Source organism: Galendromus occidentalis, unplaced genomic scaffold (assembly GCF_000255335.2).
Source record: "Galendromus occidentalis unplaced genomic scaffold, Mocc_1.1 scf7180000076708, whole genome shotgun sequence".
Classification (NCBI taxonomy): Eukaryota; Metazoa; Arthropoda; class Arachnida; order Mesostigmata; family Phytoseiidae; genus Galendromus; species Galendromus occidentalis.
The window spans coordinates 1-5,551 of record NW_003804697.1 but is presented as its reverse complement, the minus strand read 5'-3'; the positions used below and the strand labels follow the sequence as shown (position 1 = coordinate 5,551).

Below are 5,551 nucleotides of genomic sequence, written 5' to 3'. Positions count from 1 at the left end.
GTGGAAGAGGAGGACCCGGAGTAACTCTCCCACCGCACTCAGTAGGCTGCTGTCATGCCGGTGGAGTGCAGAATTCACGGAAACCCTCCAGCGCCACGCTTGCTGCAGCCTGGATGCCGCAGACGAGCTCAAGACAAATTTCGGCTCGAAAGTTTCCCGGCTCAGCTGCTACGCCGCGAAACGGGTTCCTGAATCTCAGGCGCACGTCTTGCCGCCTCGGCTGCAATTCATGGTTCTGAAACATCGGGAACTGCCGCTTGCATCTTGGGCGGACTGTGAATGACGGATCTGAGAATCAGGCAGCGGGCGGGTATACTGTATCGAGGGCTCTCTCGCTCTGCGTCGTGATGTCGTAAATTTCGACGAAAATAAACTTCCATTGAGATTTGACCATGAAGTCTCTTTGTCTTGATGATTCGGGCGAATAAGCTATTATATTGGAGCTCCAGATGAGATTGGTCGATCCCAGTTCGGCGGAGAGGTCGGCAGGGGGTATCCAAGATAATTCGGCGGTCGGGGATCAATACTCTATTCTAGAGACTTTGGTCAATCGTTGCAACACTCGAAGCGCCTCCCGTCGAGGGGCGGAATTCGACTTCAAAGAATTCTCAGATGCCTTCGTAGGATTTAAACCGACGGGTCGAAACCCCAGAACAGAATGGCAGTGTATTGTCGATCGGGAGCTCACGACCGGCTCCGAACTTTCAGGCTCTCCTCCGAGCATTCGCAAAACCTTTGATGCCCTGAGCGCCGTATGATCCAAAAGTTGAATAAATACAGGTATTCAATCCTTGGAGGCTATCTATTTAGAGGGCACGCAATCCATATCATATCGAGGCTCGGCATCTCATCCACCAACTCCGTAGCTCGCGCCGGTGAGCGACTCGAACCCTTGCCTCCTATCGAATATGAGCGTATGGCTCCCTCCGGATACCGCGGTGAGAGAACCGGGGCGGCGGGAGCCCGTAAATCAGGCGCTTTTTGTGCATTTAATCACGCTTTCTTCCTTTCTGTTATAACTTCTTAACTAGTAGATCACGCGCGCTCGAGGTGAGAACATAGACTGTATTTATTTCGGAGAAAAAGGGGAATTTGTCTCTCCACTCTCAAGGGAGAGGGCTATGCATCTCTATGGGTCACTCCATGATCCCAACACCTTCCCGACAAAAGAAAGAGAAGATAATAATTATTGGTGGTAACTTGGAAATGGTAATTTCAGTATTTCTTGCGAGATTTGTAGCGGGGGGATTTGGTGTGAGTTACGTCGAGAAAGGAAGTTCGCTTCCTGTTCCGCGTTGGGAGCGCGATTCGGTTTTCTTCTGGTGACTTGAACGCTATCGGCTCTTGATTATCGAAAATAGACCGTTCTAGTGGTGACGGGTCTTCTTCACTATCGCTCGTGGCCCCACTTCTGAAAGTTCCCTCCTGGCCGAGGTCCGATGGGATTTCAACTGAAGCTTCCGGTCCTCGGGTTTTGGTTGTCGCGGAGCGTTCAGCGGTGGTTGTGGCCACATCTTCCACCGATGGGCGAGCCGACCTTACCGCTTCCGCGATCTCGTCTGCCAGGCTCTGCTGCGCGGTATTTGCTTGTTGATGTGCGCTATACCGGGAGGATGTTGGTTGAGATGGTGCTTCCTGGATCGACAAGTTTTCTAGAAGTTGTGAAACGTCGTCAGCCTTCATGTCTGTTTCCTTCATGACCCGTTGGGTCTCTTGTAAGAGTGCTCGAATTTCAGGGTCAGCTTCTCCTACTTGTTCTTCAAGGGCTCGGATCGACTCCATGAGCGCATCTCGTTCGTCTCCGGTCACGGCTTGGCCGTCCATCGCCTTAATCTTCTTGCACAGGGTTTCCATCTTACAAATGATCGGTGATATCGGCTCTGGGGTCTGGAACATCTGCTTCTCCACTTGGGTCTCCTCCCTCCCTCGAGTTGTCGTTCTCCGTTTGGGTAGGGGCATTTCGAAAGCCAGCATGAGACCGTCGTAGACATCTCCTTGGCGGTGTTGGTTTGGAGTGTGCCGCCGTCTTAATTGGTTCGCGTGTCGCAATGTTGTTCGGTTTTCAACTTCAACATCATACATGACATTGTTGCGCCGCTCCACATTACCGTGGGCCCAATATTGTTTGTTGTGTCGTTCCATCCGGACATACACCGGGTCGTTTGTCTCGAAGCTCTTCTCTCTAACTCCGTGATGTCTATCGAAGTTCTTTTTCATTCGAGCTTCATACCTGGAAGTTTGTATTGAAGCAATGGCATTGGTTTTTTCAGCTTGTGGGAGCAGCATGTCGAGTTCGGTTCGGAACTTTCTCCCCGTGAACATTTCTGCAGGCGTTTTTCCGTCTAAGGCTCGCGATGGAATCGTTCGATATGACCTCAGGAATTTCTGGATGTTTGCGGAGGTGGTGCCTTCTCGTTGCATTTTTGACAAAGCTCTTTTGAATGTATCTACCATCCTTTCTGCTCTCCCGTTGCTTTGCGGGAAGTTGACGGCCGAGAAAGATTTCTTTATGTCGTTTCTACGGCAAAATTCTTTGAAGTCGTGAGCTGTGAACTGGGTTCCATGATCGGTGACGATTTCTTCAGGAACACCATATTGGGTAAATAAGCTTTCAAATGCCTCGATCGTATTTGCTGTGGTGATTTTCTTCATTGGGATGATTTCCGGCCAATTGGAGAACGAGTCAACGATGATGAGATAATGCACGTTTTTCATTGGCCCGGCAAAGTCCGCGTGGATTCGCTTCCAGGGTCCCTCTGGCTTTTCCCATGGCGATAATGGGATCTTTACCGGGTTCTTACTGGCCAGCTGACAGTCATCGCAGGATCTGACAAACTCCTTGATTTGGTCGTCAATTTGTGGCCAGTACACGTATGATCTCGCAAGTGCTTTCATTCTCGTCTCTCCAGGGTTGCCCGTTGTGCAGAGTGGTTAGCACTTCCTTCTGGAGGTCGGCCGGGATAACGACTCGGTTTCTGAACAAGATGATGCCCCCGGAGATGCTCAATTCACTCCGTCTCGAGTACAAGGCGAAGAGGGCGTCTTCGCGAGAGATTTTTGGCCACTGGCTGTCGATGAACTTTTTGGCTCGAGAGAGGATTCTATCGGACAAGGTCCCTCTTCGAATTTCGTCTCTGGTTACAGGTAGAGCCGCAATGTTTTCGTCGAGGGAGTTTTCATCGTCTAATTCGATGCTCGCTATGACTTTGTCGGGCAGCTCGTTGTTGCCGTCGAGGTGACTCTGTTGTTCTACGATGAGGCGGGACAAGGCGTCGGCTTCGCCGAAGTCTGTCGTTTTCTTGTACCGGATTTCAAATTGGTAATCCAGGAGAATCACGGCCCATCGTTGTAGTCTGTTCGCCGAGTGGGCTGAGATACCGTTTTTTGAGCCGAATATCGAGAGTAATGGCTTATGGTCGGTGTTGAGGATGAATTTTCGACCGAAGATGAATTTGTGGAACTTCTTGACAGCATAAACGAGCGCGAGTGCCTCCTTTTCGATCTGGCTGTATTTGCGTTCAGTATCGGAAAGGGAGCGCGATGCGTGCATAATAGCCTTCTGAGTTTGATTAGGCATTTCATGCAATAATACACAGCCAATTCCACTCTGGCTCGCGTCAGCACTTATGATGATTGGTAGATTCGGATCATAATGTGTTAGCAGAAGGTCCGATTGGAGGCATTGCTTCATCTTTTGGAAACTTCTTTCGCATGCGTGTGTCCATTCGAACCCTGCATCTTTTTTGAGCAAGTTGTTCATTGGTTCTTTCAGAGTTTTCATGTCCGGGATAAATTGACTGTAGAAGGTAATCATGCCCAGCGCTGCGCGGAGTTCGGAGATGTTTCTCGGTGAGGGCATCTCCACGATCGCCTTCGTTTTGTCGGGATCTGGTTTTCGGCCTTCGCCGCTGAGAATGAAACCTAGGAATTTCACTTCCGTCCGGAGGAATGAGCATTTTTCTTCGCGGATTCTCAGTCCGTTCTCTTGGAGACGTTGAAACACCTTCGCTAGTCTTCCCTCGTGTTCTTCGATTGTCGAGCTGGTTACCAGTATGTCATCGAGGTACGCGGTTGTACCTGGTAGATCATTGGTGATAGTGTCCATGAGACGCTGGAACAAGCTTGGCGCAGTCTTTACCCCGTAAGCTAATCGTTTCATTTTGAACAATCCCTTCGCCGTGTTGATGGTAAGGAGTTCTTGCGATTGACTCTCTACTGGTATCTGCAGGTAAGCCTCTGCGAGATCCAGCTGGGAAAAATATCTCCCGCCGTTGAGTTTCGCGAAGATACTTTCGGCCGTGGGAAGGGGATAAGCGTCGTCTTCGATTGAGTTATTCAATCCCGTGGAGTAATCGGCGCAGAGCCGGATCGTTCCGTCTTTCTTTTGGACGATGACCACCGGTGCGGCATACTTGGAATGGGCTGTCGGCTCGAGAACGTCCTCGCTCACGAGTCGCTCGATTTCATCGACAATCTTCGGAAGTAGAGCATATGCTACGGGACGTGCTTTCTTGAAGCTCGGTGCGGAGTTTTCTTTGACCTTGAAAGTCGCTTCGAATGTTGTGCATTTCCCTAGGCTTTCGGTGAAGACTTCAGGAAACTTCCGCTTGAGATTCTTTTGGATTTCTTCTTCCTTGATGTCGATGGATCCCATTACAGATTGAATCGACCTCGCGGGAGGGTTCCTGGACTGATCTTGGAGAAACTTTTTCAACTCTGGGTCCCTTTGGATCCAGTCTAGCCCGAGTAATTCACAGTTTTCTGTTACATGACAGTCGGTGTGAAATTCGAGACTGTTCATGCGAACGGCGCAGCGAAACGTTCCGATGACTCTTAGGGGGTTTCCGTCGGCCAACGTCAGGCTAACTGTAGGTGAGCGTAGCGCTGGTTTGTTGAGTTGAGACCAGATTCGGCGAGAGATAAGTGAGACTTCCGCGCCTGTATCTAGAGTCAAGCTGAACGTCCGACCGCTAATGGTGACCTGCTTTGTGAACCGTCTGACGTTATTGGGTTGTAACCGGATCTGTCGAACATTTCGATCAGGCGTGAAATCCGTAGATCGATTTGAAAAACAGGCTCGAGGAAGGTGGCCCACTTTCGAACAGATCGAACAAGTTGTGTTCTTGTGTCGACAATCTCGGTGATGATGGTTCGTTTTGGCACACCTGTAGCACGGTTTCTTGTAATTATTGCTCGTGGAGGGTTGTTGCTCGTCTTTCGGTGGAGCGTTTTCTCTCGGTGATTTTTTTTGGATTTTGTTGATCTCGAAGCGGCTTTTAGCCGTCGGGTTGAGATCCTTCTTGAGTTGTTCGAAATGTTCCAGATCGTCGATGATTTCTGGAAAGCTATATTCGTCCTCGTTCTCTTCCATAAGTCTCGCTGCCCGGGCACGAATATCGTTGTCTTCGGGGTTCATGAGCGATAACATGAGGATGTATTGCTTCATTTTGTCGAGGGTTATATCCCCCCACTCTGCTTCTTCGGCTGCTTCGTTGATCAGACCCATTAGTTCTTTCATGGGACGACCGGAACGCTTGATGCGAAGCGATTT

The 5,551-nt window shown here is 49.9% G+C and overlaps 1 pseudogene; it reads right to left on the bottom strand.

Moving 5' to 3' along the window:
• Nucleotides 1–1,215: 1,215 nt before the first annotated feature.
• LOC100898542 (uncharacterized protein K02A2.6-like) lies at nucleotides 1,216–4,902 on the bottom strand (annotated as a pseudogene).
• Between the last annotated feature and the right edge of the window lie 649 nt (nucleotides 4,903–5,551).